Source organism: Bubalus bubalis, chromosome 16 (genome assembly GCF_019923935.1).
Source record: "Bubalus bubalis isolate 160015118507 breed Murrah chromosome 16, NDDB_SH_1, whole genome shotgun sequence".
Taxonomy (NCBI): Eukaryota; Metazoa; Chordata; class Mammalia; order Artiodactyla; family Bovidae; genus Bubalus; species Bubalus bubalis.
The window spans coordinates 50,162,265-50,180,743 of record NC_059172.1 but is presented as its reverse complement, the minus strand read 5'-3'; positions in this window follow the sequence as shown (position 1 = coordinate 50,180,743).

Genomic DNA, 18,479 nt, shown 5'->3' with positions numbered 1-18,479 from the left:
TACCGACTACATAGGGTTGAGAAATAAACAAGATAATGTTTGTAAATAGTCCAACATGTTACACGGATATAGTGTATACTCAAAAAAAAAAAAAATATTATCTGTCTCCACACAACTTAGTGGCTGAACAACAACCACAGAGGTAGATTTCATAGGTCAGATAAGTTGTTAACTCCTGGTCTAGGATATAAAAACAAATCCTGTCTAATGAGAGTCTGTTAGATTTCATCCTGCCATATGATACTCTGTTTACTGAGTGCCTGCACTCTTGCCAGCAATGAGGAGAGAAACTTCATTACACAAGGAAAAGTTCAGCCCTTTGTCAGGGCCACCAATGCAACCTGAAAGGTGAAGAGTTTACCACTCAGGGAAATGATGGATGCAGGATTCTTTTTTTTTTCTTTCAATTTTACTGAGATATAATTGATATATAACACTTATTCATTTTCAGTTCAGTTCAGTAGCTCAGTCATGTCCGACTCTTTGTGACCTCATGGACTGCAACAGGCCAGGACACCCTGTCCATCACCAACTCCCAAAATCATGTCCACTGAGTCGGTGATGCCATCCAATCATCTCATCTTCTGTCGTCCCCGTCTCCTCCCGCCTTTAATCTTTCCCAGCCTCAGGGTCTTTTCAAATGAGTCAGCTCTTCCCATCAGGTGGCCAAAGTACTGGAGTTTCAGCAGCAACATCAGTCCTTCCAATGAACACCCAGGACTGATCTCCTTTAGGGTGGACTGGTTGGATCTCCTTGCAGTCCAAGGGACTCTTAAGAGTCTTCTCCAACACCACAGTTCAAAAGCATCAATACCTCGGCGCTCAGCTTTCTTTATAGTCCAACTCTCACATACATGACTACTGGAAAAACCATAGCCTTGATGAGATGGATCTTTGTTGGCAAAGTAATGTCTCTGCTTTTCAATATGTTATCTAGGTTGGTCATAACTTTTCTTCCAAGGAGTAAGCGTCTTTTAATTTCATGGCTGCAGTCACCATCTGCAGTGATTTTGAAGCCCCAAAAAACAAAGTTTGCCACTGTTTCCACTGTTTCCCCATCTATTTGCCATGAAGTGATGGGACCGGGTGCCATTATCTTAGTTTTCTGAATGTTGAGGTTTAAGCCAACTTTTTCACTCTCCTCTTTCACTTTCATCAAGAGGCTTTTGAGTTCTTCTTCACTTTCTGCCATACGGGTGGTGTCATCTGCATCTCTGAGGTTATTGATATTTCTCCCAGCAATCTTGATTCCAGTTTGTACTTCCTCCAGCCCAGCATTTCTCATGATGTACTCTGCATATAATTTAAATAAGCACAGTGACAATATACAGCCTTGATTTACTCCTTTTCCTATTTGGAACCAGTCTGTTGTTCCATGTCCAGTTCTAACTGTTGCTTCCTGACCTGCATACAGGTTTCTCAAGAGGCAGGTCATGTGGTCTGGTATTCCCATTTCTTTCAGAATTTTCCACACTTTATTGTGATCCACACAGTCAAAGGCTTTGGCATAGTCAATAAAGCAGAAATAGATGTTTTTCTGGAACTCTCTTGCTTTTTTGATGATCCAACGGATGTTGGCAATTTGATCTCTGGTTCCTCTGCCTTTTCTAAAACCAGCTTGGATATCTGGAAGTTCATAGTTCATGTATTGTTGAAGCCTGGCTTGGAGAATTTTGAGCATTACTTAACTAGCATGTGAGATGATCATGAACTCCTTATTGCAAAATTCAGACTTAAATTGAAGAAAATAGGGGGAAACACTAGACCATTCAGGTATGACCTAAATCAAATCCTTTATGATTATACAGTGGAAGTGACAAATAGATTAAAGGGATTAGATCTGATAGACAGATTGCCTGATGAACTATGGATGGAGGTTCACTATATTGTACAGAAGACAGGGATCAAGACCGTCCCCAAGAAAAATAAATGCAAAAAAGCAAAATGGTTGTCTGAGGAGGCCTTACAAATAGCTGTGAAAAGAAGAGAAGTGAAAAGCAAAGGAGAAAAGGAAAGATATATTCATTTGAATGCAGAGTTCCAAAGAATAGGAAGGAGAGATAAGAAAGCCTTCCTCAGTGATCAGTGCAAAGAAATAGAGGAAAACAATAGAATTAGAAAGACTAGAGATCTCGTCAAGAAAATGAGAAATGCCAAGGGAACAATTCATGCAAAGATGGGCACAATAAAGGACAGAAATGGTATGGACCTAAAAGAAGCAGAAGATATTAAGAAGAGGTGGCAAGAATACACAGAAGAACTGTACAAAAAATGCTCTTCACAACCCAGATAATCACAATGGTGTGATTACTCACCTAGAGCCAGACATCCTGGAATGCGAAGTCAAGTGGGTCTTAGGAAGCATCACTACGAAAAAAGCTAGTAGAGGTGATGGAATTCCAGTTAAGCTATTTCAAATCCTAAAAGGTGATGCTGTGAAAGTGCTGCACTTAATACGCCAGCAAATTTGGAAAACTCAGCAGTGGCCTCAGGACTGGAAAAGGTCAGTTTTCATTCCAGTCTCTAAGAAAGGCAATGCCAAAGAATGCTCAATTCCTATTCATTTTAGGTGTACAGTATAAATATCAGTATTCTGATTAATAACAGTTTAGCATACCTCCAGTTCCAATAGCTACTAGAATTTACATTATATGCTGTTTTAAGTGGGGTTTCCCAGGCGGCTCAGTGGTAAAGAATCCACCTGCCAATGCAGGAGATGCAGGAGACGCAGGTCCCTGGAGGATGAAATGGCAACCCACTCCAGTATTCTTGCCTGAAAAAAAAATCCCATGAACAGAGGAACCCTGGGGTCCATGGGGTTTCAAAGAGTCAGACAAGACTGAGCACACACACGTGCTGTTGTAATTGGTAATAATATGTTGTTAAAAGAAAGAAAGAGAGAGAGGGAGGGAGGAAAGAAAAGAAGAGGGAAGGAGGAGAAAGGAGAGAGGGAGACTATAAACATAAGCCCAGAGATGGATTTTCTTTGTGATGTCCTAGAAGGCAGAGCACTTCTGAGCTGGAGATAAACTTGTATCTGATCCTACCTGTAACATTTCTGAACCACTTTACTTAATCATCTTCTAAGATTTGATCTTTTTCTTTTTGTCCTGAACTATACATAATTAAATCTGGATGACCTACGACCCAGCAATCCCACTGCTGGGCATACACATTGAGGAAACCAGAATTGAAAGAGACACGTGTACCCCAATGTTTATTGCAGCACTGTTTACAATAGCCAGGACATGGAAGCAACCTAGATGTCCATCTTATCCAGTGGACATCTATTGGATGTCCATCTAAAACATCTATTTCTGCCATCCATCTAGATGAATGGATAAGAAAGCTCTGGTACATATACACAGTAGACTATTACTCAGCTATTAAAAAAAATGCATTTGAATCAGTTCTAATGAGGTGGATGAAACTGGAGCCTATTATACAGAGTGAAGTAAGTCAGAAAGAAAAACACCAATACAGTATATTAATGCATATATATGGAAGTTAGAAAGATGGTAATGATGACCTTATATGTGAGACAGCAAAAGAGACACAGATGTAAAGAACAGAGTTTTGGACTCGGTGGGAGAAGGTGAGGGTGGGATGATTTGAGAGAAGAGCATTGAAACATGTATATTATCTTATGTGAAATAGATCGCCAGTCCAGGTTTGATGCATGAGACAAGGTGCTCAGGTTGTTTCACTGGGATGACCCTGAGGGATGGTGTGGGGAGGGAAGTGAGAGGGAGGGTCAGGATGGGGAACACATGTACACCCATGGCTGATTCATGTCAATGTATGGCAAAAACCACTACAATATTTTAGAGTAATTAGCCTCCAGTTAAAATAAATAAATTAATTAAAAATAAATACATAAATCTGGATAACTGACCATCCTATTCTCTAATACTAGCTGCATTCAAATGGAGCCAGGAAAAAAGTACAAAATACATCAAGACCATTTAAGTATGAGTGTCAAATACATCTTTGAAGAAAACTCATCAAGCAAAAAAAAAAACAAACCTTCTTTCAGAATTAAAAATATTTATATCCTTTGACTTAATAAAAATATATCTGAAGGAAAGAATTACAACTATGCAAACACTTTTATGACAAAATATTTACCAAACATTATTTATAATGGTGGAACATTGGTAACAATCTAAAGATACAACAGTTGAAGATTTATTAATTAGGGTATTTCAACTGCATGGGCTATTATGCAGCCATTTTAAAAAGTTTTATTTCTGAATAATTTATAAGCCCCTAGAAAAATGCTTATATAAAATTGTTATTTAAAATGCAGAAAGTAGGGACTTCTCTGGTGGTCCAGTGACTAAGACTCTGTGCTCCCAATGCAGGGGGAGCAACCCTATTAACTGTAGCCTGCTGGACTCCTCTGTCCATGGGATTTCCCAGGCAAGAATACTGGAGTGGGTTGCCATTTTCTTCCCCAGCGGATTTTCCCAACCCAGGGATCAAACCAGTGTCTTAGGCATTGCAAACAGGCTCTTGCATTGCAGGCAGATTCTGTACCACTGAGCCACCAGGAGGGCTGAGATTATGTCCCTCATTCTTTCCACATTTTGGTATTTTTGCAACTTTTTTGTGATGAGCACACTATATTTTCCTCTTGCTGTTTCTTCATCTATTTTTTATTATCCTTACATAACTCTTAGAGCCCTGAGCAACAGCACCCTCAAGGAGTTGTGCTGTGGAGGAGCGAGTACAATACTAAAGAAATGGAGGCTAGAACTCACCATCCTAAGAACTCAAGTAGGATGCATCCAAAACTAACTAATGTCAGACATTGTTTTTCACATGAGATTTTAATTTGCTTAGAATTTTTTTTAAGTTACTGTAATTCCAACTCCCAGAGGGAGTTAGAAGGGAAGTCTAGATAATAAATATGTAGCAGGCTTATAAAACAACACATCTAGATTGGAAGTGTACAAGAACAGGAGGCTCCAGGAGGAGTATCTCCAGGAAAGCATGGAGATCATGAGTTGTCTGATATGTTTGGTTCTATAAAATCCTATAATAAGAAGCTGTTGTAGTATATGGCAAGAATTAACAATTGATATAGAGAAAATTGAGCAAATAAAAATAATAATTATTAAATCTGGAAAAAAGAAATATGTATCAGAAAAGAAATATAATTTATGTATAATTCATGCTTCAATAGTCAATTATACTTAGTCATGTTGGATTAACTAAACTTGTCTACATAATTATATTGGAACGATGGGAGGAGTGGAAGAAGAGAATAGTTGAAGAATGCTAAATCTCTGTATGCTGCAATTTCAAACTAATGTAATAATAATAATAAGTGAAACAGATAAATCAAGAAATAACAGTGTTAGCATATTATTTAGTACCATGGAGTTGAGGACCAGAAGACCAACTGAAATAGACGGGGAAAAAAGTTGGTCTAATGAGCAGGATTGGGGCAGAAAGGGATGGGATAGGAATGAGGACATTAAACCCTTTTAGAATCACATTATTTGACTTTTTAACTTCATACAGCCATTAAAAATGGTTTTATTTTTATTTTTTTAAATTAACCACAGAACCACAATGAGATATTACTTCATGCTTATTGAGATGGCTACTATAAAATGAACAAAAGCAATTAGAAAATAACAAGTGTAGCTGAAGATGTGGAGAAATAACAATCCTGTGCACGGTTGTACACTGTTGGTAGGAATGTAACATGGTGCAGCCACTATGGAAAACAGTATGGCAGTTCCTCAAAAAAATCAAAAATAGAATTACCATATGATCCAGAAATTCTGCTTCTGGATGCATAACCCAAAAGAATGTAAACCAAGGTCTCAACGAGATATTTGTATACGCATGTTCACAGCAGCACTATTCACAACAGCCAAATGGGGGAAGCAACCCAAGTGTCCATAAATGGGTAAATAAAATGTGCTATATACATACAATTGTATGTTATTCAGCCTTAAAAGGCAAAGAAATTCTGACACATGCTACAACATGGATGAATCCTGATGACATTATACCAAGTGAAATAAGCCAGTCACAAAAAGATAAACACTTCTGTATCATTACACTTATATGAGGTTCCCAGCGTAATCAAATTCATAGAGACAGAAAGCAGAAAGGTGGTTGACAGGAGCTGAAAGGAAGGGGAATGGTTAGCTGTTGTTTAATGAGGGTAGAATTTCAGCTTTGCAAGATGAAAAGAGCTCTGGAGATTGATTGTACAACAGTGTTAACATACTTAATGCCATGAACTATATACTTAAAAATGGTTAAGATAGTAAATGACATGCTATGTGTATTTAACTGCAATTACAATTTTTTTTTAATTAACCAAAGTAGTTGGAATTCAGACTGCATAGGATTAAGATATGTGCTCTGCTGTTATACTCTCCTGTGGAGTATAATAATCTTTAGCTGAGCTCTAGACTGCAACTGCACATATTAAGACAGCAAGAAATTACAAACATACCTCAAGAGAATGCAATATATTTTCCTTTTAAATGATGAATAGGCTTAGAGTCAGTTCAGTTGCTCAGTCGTGTCCGACTGTTTGTGACCCCATGGACTGCAGCACTCCAGGCTTCCCTGTCCATCACCAGCTCCCAGAGCTTGCTCAAACTCATGTTCATCGAGTTGATGATACTATCCAACCACCTCATCCTCTGTTGTCCCCTTCTCCTCCTGCCTTCAATCTTTCCCAGCATCAGGGTCTTTTCCAATGAGTCAGTTCTTCACATCAGGTGGCCAAAATATTGGAGTTTCAGCTTCAACATCAGTCCTTCCAATGAATATTCAGGACTGATTTCCTTTAGGATTGACTGGTTTGGTCTCATTGCAATCCAAGGGACTCTCAAGAGTCTTCTCCAACACCACACTTCAAAAACATCAATTCTTTGGTGCTAAGCTTTCTTTATGGTCCAGCTCTCACATCCATACATGACTACTGGAAAAACCATAGCTTTGACTAGACAGACCTTTGTCAGCAAAGTAATGTCTCTGTTTTTTAATATGCTGTCTAGGTTTGTCATAGCTTTTCTTAGAAAGAGCAAGCATCTTTTAATTTCATGGCTGCAGTACCATCCGCAGTTATTTTGGAGCCCAAGAAAATAAAGTCTGTCATGATTTCCATTGTTTCCCATCTATTTGCCATGAAGTGATGGGACCAGAGCCATGATCTTAGTCTTTTGGATGTTGAGTTTTAAGGCAGCTTTTTCACTCTCCTCTTTCACTTCCATTAAGAGGCTCTTTAATTCCTCTTCTCTTTCTGCTGTAAGGGTGGCATCATCTGCATATCTGAAGTTATTGATATTTCTCCCAGCAATGTTAATTCTGGCTTGTGCTTCATCCAGCCCAGCATTTTGCATGATGAACTCTGCATATAAGTTGAATAAGCAAGCTTACAACATCTGACTAAATTTAGAATGTAAAAGGAAGGAGTTTTAGTCATCCTAACTAATACCTGGAAACTAGCTTGACATCAAGCTAACATCAGTGTCAAATTAATTGATGGTTACGTTCAATATTCATTCAACAAATGTTACTTGATCACTGACGATGTGCCAGGCACTGTGCTGGACACTGAAACTATCTTGTAATTCATGAGCCAACTTAAGAAAGAGAGTTTAAATCAGGAAGAGCAAGGTCTGAGTGCCTATGGGGTACTAAGCACTCTGCCAGCTTTATACACATTATCTCCACTAAGTTACAATCCATTATATACATGGAGTTATACTTCATTAGCAATCAAACTATAAGCCAATTACTTTTATGCAATAGGCATCCTGGATGTCTATGATATTTTTTCCAGTCAACATATAATGGATTTATCTATTACTGAAGAACACATATCTAAGTATGCCCCATCTTTTAAACCACATTTACTTTAATGCCTTTGATTTTCAGGTTGACAGTTTCTGCTTCAAATTCTTCTTTGCAATCCCACCACAGCTCCTCCTTAATTCCCATAGCTGGATGTTTTCACACTTCTGTGCTTTATAGTTTTGAATCTCCTTTTTGTATTGCCCCTGAGTTGCAGGGATCAGGGGTTGATGTGTTCACTGCAAGTGTCTAATCTCACAGAGACAAACTAATTGTTCCATTTTGCCCCAGAACTGAACAGGTTTTCAGGTCATGACTTAGCTTTAAAACTGAGAAAGTACTTGGCAAACTCACTTTCAGCCAAGTGAAGTCCCATGTTCTGGGAACCCCTTAGTTCTGAAGTTGGTCATCCTAACTCTCAGTTTTCTCTTCTCGTTGTCTGTCTTGATATTGTGTGTGTGTGTGTGTGTGTGTGTATTTATATAAAGTCAAAGGCTCAGCTGAGCAGGAGCGAACTGAGCTGCCAGATGTTCAGAGTGCTCAATTAAAGCAAGAAGCTATTAATAAAATGAAAATAAGAATCAAGCCTTTCATCACTTACTGTGATATTATAAGCAAGAGACTAAAACCAAAGTTCTGACTCCCTCTCCTTGCATTTTTCCCCAGGGGAACACGACAGGTCAGGTAGATCAGCACGATATGGGGGGTGAGGAGTAAGGGGGTTTATAGGATGGCTAGGAGTGGAAAAGTACTGAGTCACAGTGGGAAAGTACTAGTACTGAGTCAGACGGAGAAAGTCTCTTCACTGCCTCTCCCTCCCACTTCTCCCACCAATAAGGAAACCTAAGCAAAGGCACAAGGAAAATCTTAGAGAAAAAGACCCCCAAGAGATGGCTCCTTGTCTAGAAATGCAGATATGTAAAACCAGGGACAGCTCGTTCTTGACTAAAACTCCCTTTAGAGGCTGCAGTGTCCTGCCTGTGCAAGTCTAGTAGGGGGCAGTATTCCCCTCAAGACTTGCCAAGTAAGGCCTTTGTAATTGCCTATGGCTGGGCCTGGAAAAAAAAAATTACACACAGGTTTTTGGCCAAGAGCTGGAATATTAATATATCTCTCTCTATGACCCAATAGAAAAATGGACAAAGATTAATATCAAATGGTCCACACACACGAAAACAAATGTTAAATAATTCTTAAATACATGGAATGATATTTGAAAGTGATACAAATTAAACCTGCCCTGAGATGATAGTTTTTTACTTAACACACTGTTATGGTGAGGAAATGGGGAAACAGATACTCCTATTTTAGGAAGGCATATATACTGGTAACCACTGCCTCTACTTCGAGCAATTTCACACCTTCAATCAAAATTACAGATTCAGGTATCTTTGACCAGTAAATACATTCTAGGAATTTATCCTGCATATAGGCCATACCTGTGGAAGACGACATATACACGAATCTTTCCTTGCCATTTATTGTTTATGATAGCAAAAGTTTGGAAAAAAGTTAACAGTTAGGGACTGGTAAAACACAAATATAATACATCCATACACAGAAATACTGCACAGCCGTTCAGAAGATACGTTTTTTTAACTGATTTTTAATTTTCGGCTGCATTGGATCTTTGTTGCTGCACGGGCTTTCTCTAGTTATGGTGATCAGGCGCTACTCTGTACGTTGTGAAGCATGGGCCATAGGGCGGGTGGGCTCAGTAGTTGTGGCCCATGGGCTTAGTTGCCCTGAGCATGTGGACTCTTCCCAGACCGGAGACTGAACCCGTGTCCCCTGCATTGGTAGGCAATTAACCACTGGACCACCAGGAAAATCCTATCATTATGTTTTAAAAGCAAATATGAAACTGTATGTACCATATACACAGTTTGTGTGATAATACGGAGGAAATAACATGTATTTTCTGTTTGGATACAGAAAGATACATAAGAAACTAATAGCAGTGGTTTTCCGGGAGAGAACTAGGTAGCCGGCAACAATAATGGAAAGAGCCATTTCATCATATACTATTTTACACCTTTTGAATTTTGAATCATTTTGAATATAAATCAGAATTTAAGGGACCTCCTTGATGGTCCAGTGGCTAGGACGCCACACTCCCAGTGCAGGGGGCCTGGGTTTGATCCCTGGTTAGGGAGCTATATCCTGCTTGCCTCAACTAAAGATACCATATGCCACAACTAAGACCCAGCACAGCCAAGTAAACGAATAAGTTTTTGGAGAAGGAAATGGCAAACCACTCTAATATTTTTGCCTGGGAAATCTCATGGACAAAGGAGCCTGGCGGGCTACAGTCCATGGCATCTCAAAGAGTCAGACACAACTTAGCAACTGAACAACAACAACACAGAATCAGGCCGATTGTGATTCGGGGAAATAGTTCTTGATGGAAATGCGGCATAAAATGGAGAGCGAAGTGACCTAGCAATACGGAATACACAGTTTTGTAAGAAATTAAAATTTGTGTATAGAATAATGGTTGCAAATATTCAAACAATAAAATCCATGGCTAACGGGGAAAAAAAAGAATTTAAACAACAACAACCAGCAAACCAACCACAAAAACATGGGCTCTCATGTCAGACTGCTAGTTTAAACCTTTCTTCATCACTTACCAGTTGTGTGTGACCTTAGGCAAATTACTTAACCTTATTTTTCTTTCCACATCTACAAAATAGGCACAATGATAGCACTTATTTCAAAGAGTTGTTGTGAGAATTAAAGTCGATCATGGGGGTCAAATATCAGATCAGTGGCAGAGACTCTGGAGCCACACTTCAGGGCTCAAATGCCGGCTCCCCCCCTCCTATGTTGCGTGACCTTGGGCAAGTTATTCAGCCCCACTTTTTCTCAGTTTCTTCATTTGCAAATGGGGACAATAATCAGATTGTGTGAAGATTAAATTAAATAATACTTATAAAGTACTTACAACTGCACTTGGAATATATTAAGTGCTATGTATGTGTTTGTTGAATATTAAATATTTATTTAACACAAATATTAGTTATTACGATTAGCTGTTATCCATCATTGTTGGATTAAACCCTTCTTAGGTTACTTTTCAGAATTATCTTACCTACTCTCAACCTTGCTCCTCTCCTAACTATAATTCTACAAATACACTGCATTTGTTCATATTATTCTGATTCTGGAATGCCATTTCCAACCATGACTGACTGGAGAATGCTAAACTTTCCTTCCAAATGCAGTTCAAAGGTCTCTTCCTCCCTGAAGGTGGTGCTCTCTCCTATGAACTGCCCCATCACAGATCTCTAGTCTGACGTTTCCCACTTGGCTGAATCACCTCCTGCCCCAGACCAGCAGGCAGAGCAGGCAACAATTCATGCCTGTGGGGATAAAGGGGTAAATAGAATACTGACATTTTCAAAGGAACTCAAAAAGGTGAAAGTTTTCTGCTGTGACATGTATCAACTTCATTATTATGCCGGAAAGTCTCTGACTGAGAAAAAAGAAAGAGCTGTTCGGGGACATTTAAAGGAAAGTGGGAATAGAATACTTTGGAAACTACAAGGTATTTTTTTTTTTTTTTTTTTACATTTTTTTTTTAATTTTATTTTATTTTTAAACTTTACATAACTGTATTAGATTTGCCAAATATCAAAATGAATCCGCCACAGGTATACATGTGTTCCCCATCCTGAGCCCTCCTCCCTCCTCCCTCCCCATTCCATCCCTCTGGGTCGTCCCAGTGCACCAGCCCCAAGCATCCAGTATCGTGCATCAAACCTGGACTGGCAACTCGTTTCATACATGATATTTTACATGTTTCAATGCCATTCTCCCAAATCTTCCCACCCTCTCCCTCTCCCACAGAGTCCATAAGACTGTTCTATACATCAGTGTCTCTTTTGCTGTCTCGTACACAGGGTTATTGTTACCATCTTTCTAAATTCCATATATATGCGTTAGTATACTGTATTGGTGTTTTTCTTTCTGGCTTACTTCACTCTGTATAATAGGCTCCAGTTTCATCCACCTCATTAGAACTGATTCAAATGTATTCTTTTTAATGGCTGAATAATACTCCATTGTGTATATGTACCACAGCTTTCTTATCCATTCATCTGCTGATGGACATCTAGGTTGCTTCCATGTCCTGGCTATTATAAACAGTGCTGCGATGAACATTGGGGTACTCGTGTCTCTTTCCCTTCTGGTTTTCTCAGTGTGTATGCCCAGCAGTGGGATTGCTGGATCATAAGGCAGTTCTATTTCCAGTTTTTTAAGGAATCTCCACACTGTTCTCCATAGTGGCTGTACTAGTTTGCATTCCCACCAACAGTGTAAGAGGGTTCCCTTTTCTCCACACCCTCTCCAGCATTTATTACTTGTAGACTTTTGGATCGCTTGGAAACTACAAGGTATTTTTTTAGGTGACTTTTTTGAGGGGCTTGAGGCGGGTTCTGGTTTGTTTTTTGCCTTTGATCAACGTGGACCTGGCTCCCCCTGCTGGATTTAAAGTAAAATATGAATGGACTTGGAGAGTATTGGTGAAATGTCAGACAAATACTGTATGATATCACTTACACATAGAATCTAAAAAATAAAACAAACTAGTGAATATAGCAAAAAAGTAAAATCACAGATATAGATAACAAGGGAAGGGGGAAGGGCAAAATAGGGGTAGGGGATTAAGGGATACAAACTACTATGTATAAAATAAGTAAATTACAAAGATATATTGTACAGCACAGAGAACATAGCCAATATTTTATAATAACTATAAATGAAGCATATATTTTTAAAATTATGAATCACTATGTTGTATACCTGAAACTTATATGGTATTGTACATCAACTGTATTTCAATTTAAAAAATCAATTCATTTATGTAAATGAAGGCAAAGGAAATAAAACTTGTAGCATATTTAAAGTAGTATCTAGAGCTTTCATCAAGGTTCTTATTACAGATGACATCGTTATAGCTATGACATTCCAGCATTCCCATAATGACTGGCTACATAACAATTACAGTTACCTCATGTAACTAGTGAAGTGACTTAGCAGCAGCAGCATGTAACTAGGGCGAGAGGTGTGGCTTTGAAATCTAAGCCCAGGACTGCAGGCCAGGAAGTCCTGAGTGTATATCCTGCTTTGGCAACAGCTGCAAAAAGTGGCCTCTGGCAAATAATTTAGCTTGTTTTTCTTTTTAATTGCACTGTTAATTTTTATTTTACTGTCTGAGTGATGGGCATAAGAATGCTAGTATCATCCTGTTACCATTGAAGCACTTGAATGATATCAGTTGTCAATTGAATACAAGATGTCTCCTATGTGCACAGCAACACTCAGGGCCCTGAGGAATGCAAGAGCAGTACAGTGTTCCTCCCCTCAAGTATCTGTGTGTCCTAAGGGAACGCGGAGGCTCTGTATGGTGCTTCAAAAGGTGTCTGACGTACAGTAAGTCTTCGAGAAACATACATTCACTTCCTTCTTCCACCCTTAAATCTGGCTTCTGCTCAGAGCCAGAATCCCTGATTCCAGGCCTGATAGAACACTTTCTGAGGTGGATTCCTCCCATCTAGATTGCTTGGATTGACTAGATTGTCAACGCCATGAGAACAGGAACCAGGTCTTATTCACGCTCCATTCCTAGTACCAGGACAATGGCTGGCACATGAAATGTGCTCAGTAGTTAGTTGAGTGAATGATTTTCCAAGGAAACTCATTCTATTTTTGGCTTACCCTCATTATTAAAGAAATGAGCTGAAATCTGCTTCCCTGTCACTTGCCTTCACTAGTTCTTATCTTCCCTAATCTAAATAGTTCTCAATAAATGTAAGCTCTTTTTCTACCTCCCCTTCTTGCCTTTCTGTCATCATTGCCCTCATGAATATCACAAGAGACTGTTTAGAGGCCTTGCTAAAATCTAGATACTACTGGCTATACCTCCAGTGTTCCTCTAATCCATTAGCCAAATAATTTAAAACTCACAATGTAATTGAGGAAATTCGTTCTGAAACATGAAACAAAGAGGAATCAAAGCCCTTAAATGTGATGAGTGATTGTGGTCAGGGAGGAGTAAATTCAGGAGTCCAGAAAATGAAACTATCCTTAAGTATAAAAGTGTGAGAAGAGATTTTCTGCAGTTTTGGTGCTGAAACATTTATTCATTCATCTTAAGACCTAGATAAGCAAACGACATGGTACATCCTCTCACACGTTCACTCTCTAGTGGAGGAGACAGTTAACTAGCAGGAGAATTAATCAAATGAACTTAAAAGGTGGTGCTATGAAGAAAAAGGCCACGTGCCGGGAGGGAAAAAAAAATGAGGTGAGGTAGGTAGGGGACAAACATCAGCTTTAGAAAGAACAGGGATCAGAAAGCCTCTCTGAAGAACCATCAAGAAGGAACTTGAGGGACTTCCCTGGTGGGTGGTCCAGTGGTTGAGACCTTGCCTTCAATGCAGGGTGTACGGGTTCGATCCTTGGTCAGGGGGCTGAGAGCCCACATGCCTCCTGGCCAAAAAACCAAAACATAAAACGGAAGCAATATTGTAACAAATTCAATAAAGGCTTTAAAAATGGTCCACAGCAAAAAAAAAAAAAAAAAAAAAAAAAGAAGTGAGAAAAAGCAAGGGTGGGAGGGATTGAAAGCTTAAATTAGACAGGTATTAGAAGCAGACAAGTATAAGAAAAGAAACAAACATGAATTCCAAGAAAAACTTGTATGTAACAAATATCTATTTCAAAATCTTCTGTTTGTTATTGCAGATATTTGAGCATGCCAATAGTTTATATGCTCCCAAAACAATTTGAAGAAACTTATAGAACTATAACAGGAAATTATACAGAAATTAGAATGAAGGTAAAAAGTAAAGACAAACAGGAGAAGAAAAATAAAGTCAATTGCTAGAACTGACATACAAAAGTGCATATTATGCAGTTCTAAACAGTGGCTAGGTCGGGGCTGTATATTTGATTCTGAGCTTCCAGGAACAAAGCAATAGGGAAATATGAACAATTATGAAATTCAGTGTGCCAGTAATAAAAAAAAATGAAGTAGTTCTAAGAGAATTATAACTTCCTGGTATTAGTATCTGAGAGAAATGTTCCTTCATCATGAGTCACTCTATGACATAATGGTCAAAGTCCTTAACAAAGCCCCACAATAAACACAACAGCACGATTCTTAGGGCCATTTCTCAGAACTAGCTTCAGTACATAAAACCAAAGAGCAACTAAGTAAAAGCAACTCTATAGGAGACCAGAGGCAATCCAGCTACACAGCTGATAGCAGCTGCTGTGAATCAGGGATAACATTCAGAATGTCTACAGAAATGGATGGATTACTTACCTTTCAAGTTATCCTCAATGAATATTACTTCTTTCACTTGAACTTTTGATGAACAATGTGTAGTAGAGAATTTGAAGTCATTTCTCTGGCAGGAAACTAGAAGAATGGAAATGACCTTGCTGCTAATTAGTAATTGTTTTGAAAATCAGTGGCGCTGACTAACATTTTTTCAGGGAAGTAAGGGGTCTAACAATGCGATAGCTTGAAAAAATGCCATTTGGAAGTGGACCTAACGTGTTCCTCAAAAAATAGATCTGGACCCACATAATCACTTGGATGGAGGAGGGGATGGGAACCCACTCCAGTATTCTTGTCTGGAGAATACCATGGACAGAGAAGCCTGGTGAGTACAGTCCATAGGGTCGAAAAGAGTTGGACACAACTGAAGTAACTTAGCACGCATGCAATCACATGGACAGATAATGCCTCAGGCTCCAAAGTTCTTCCACTCACATGTGGTCAAGATCATCTTAGCCTCTGTTAGTCAAGAGAAAACCTTAGGAAATTAGTTAAGAAATTTTACTTTCCAGATAGCTGCAAAGTTTATGTGCTGATAAATTTTTTGGCAATAAATCAATTAAATGTTGGAAGATAGCTACCAAAAACAATATTCATTTGTAATAAGAGCTGATCTCAAGCCATGCTTTCTGACAGTAATTTTATATAGAAAAAATCAGAGCCTGCTTAGTGGTAAAAATACAATACAGTATCTTCAGCTTAAAGGTGAATAATTATCTTTCCCTTCTTTAAAAAAAAAAAAAAAAAAAAGCCATGCACTAAGCTCATTTAAAAATGGTTTTAGAGGAGGGAGGAGCTTCTCTGGAGGTTCAGTAGTGAAGACTATGTTCAGGGGGTACAGGTTCCATCCCTGGTCCAGGAACTAAGATCCTGCATGCCATTCAACATGACCAAAAAAAAAAAAAGTGGTTTTAGTTCTTAATGAGCACATTTTGAAAGAAAAAAGGGAAGCTTTCTGCTTGAACCTATAGTTATGTGATCTGTTGGCTTGACAGAGACTGGCTAGCTTGTTGCTGTAGCCCACCAGGCTCCCCAGTCTATGACATTCTCCAGCCAAGACTACTGGACTGGAGTTGATTGCCATGCCCTCCTCCAGGGGATCCTCTGGACCCGGGATTGAACCCCTGTCCCTTACCTCTCCTGCAATGGCAGGTGAGTTCTTTACCACTAGCACCACCTGGGAAGCCCTTAGTTCAACTAAATTTCCCAGCATCCCTTGAAGTTAAGTTTAGGCAAAAGAATTCTGGCCAGTGGAACTGGATGTATTTCACCTTCAGGATGATGCAAGAAACCTCAGAGTGACTTTGGATGCAGTGTATCAAAGATGACAGACCTTTCCATCAGTCTGAGTCACTTAACACCCAAGCCCTTATTGAGCTTATGTGAGAAAGAAATAACTTTATATTGTGTCAAGCCACTGAGATTTCAAAGTTGACTGTTAACAGCAGCTAGTGTATAGTCAATAGGGCATTTAAATCAAATCATGAATATGCTGCTACCTCTCTGTACTTCAGTTTCCTTGACTGTAAAATGGAGATATTAATAGCATTTACCTATTAAATTTGATCTAACAATCGAATATGTTAATGCATGTTAATGTTTCAAACTGTGTCTAGCACATAGTAAACACTCAATTCATGTTAACTATTATGGTTATTATTATTACAAATTTTCCTGGTACTATTAAAATGCAAGTTCCATATAACTCAGATTTCCTTTGACCATTCAGATTGTTGTAACAAGTGATGTCACATTTATGTTACCCACTGCACTGTGCTGATCTATGCCCCCAAGACTACAGGGTTTCAGTACATTTCTTGGTCCCCTTGGGTTGTCCTATACATGCTCTGAAATCATTCTCCTCTGATCTCCGTTTTGTTCTCTGCTAACCACTGTTGAAGTTACTGGCAAGGAGGGGTGACAGAATGAGGAAGGCTTGCTGTCATCTTGTGGTGACCCTGCGGAAGGCACTGCCTCTCATTTGTCCCAAAGCTGTAAACCCTCAAAATGCCAAAACAGACTCCCATCCATTTGTTTCTTTCTTAAAATTTTATTAAATTTTTTTAAATTTGTAAACTCTGTGAAATAACATACTGCATTTCAGGAAATGTCAGAAGCACATTTAAGGAGTTGTTTGCAAATATCACAGAACAAGTTTTAATTTATTTAATTTTCCATTGTCAATCAATGTCAGTCATTCAGCCCACACCACTGAATCCATGAATTTTCAGTCAGTTGCCAGGGCCTCTTTTTAACCCACTTCTTGTCCATACAGTATACCCAGAAACTGCTCTTAGGTTTGGCTCACAGGAATTTTTAACCTGAGGCCCACAGACCTCCCTACCCAGCTGAAATAATCCCCAGGATACCCATGGACAGAAATCAGGAGGCCTGTGATCTTGGATGAGAAAAAAAAAATCATGTTTTAACTTTTACTAATCTCTAATAGAAATTTAGCAATTCCTTTCATCACTAATGAAGGCAACGCTATAGTATAATTAGCAGCATCTGTGACCTTATCACCAATAGCTATAGCAATAGATATTTCTATGTCATATTATAGCAGTTAAAAGTATTTTGAAAGATTACTTATGCTCACACTGCTATGAAATTATAGTAGTCACTAGAGTTGCCACTGTCCTCCCATTTGTCTTATTTCATACGTCAATAAGGATGTATATTATTATAGCAAGGGCTGGTTAATATTCTGAGAACTATATTTTAATTTAATTGGCTTCCAGATGTTTGTATGTAAAAACATTATTCTGGGAAAGGAGTCTATAGACTTCACGTGACTGCCAAAAGGGTCTACAGTACAAAAAAGAAGAATTTTAACTCCACACTCGCATGTGTTTTTTTTTAACTTTTTTTTTTGTATTGAGGTAGCCAATTAACAATGTTACAATGTTTCCAATGAACAACAAAGGGACTCAGCCATACATAAACATATATCCATTCTCTCCCAAACTCTCCTCCCATCCAGGCTGCCACATAACATTGAGCAGAGTTCCCTGTGCTATATAGGAGGACCTTGTTGGTTATCCATTTTAAATATAGCTCGATGTGTACATGCTGATTCCAAACTCCCTAACTCTCCCTTCCCCTCATTCCTCACCCCCTGACAACTATAAATTGGTTCTCTAAGTCTGTGAGTCTGTTTGTGTTTTGTAAATAGGTTCATTTGTATTATTTCTTTTCAGATTCCACATATAAGCAATCATCATATAGTATTTCACCTCTCTCTGACTTAGTATGACAATCTCTAGATCCATCCAGGTTGCCCCATGTCTTTTTT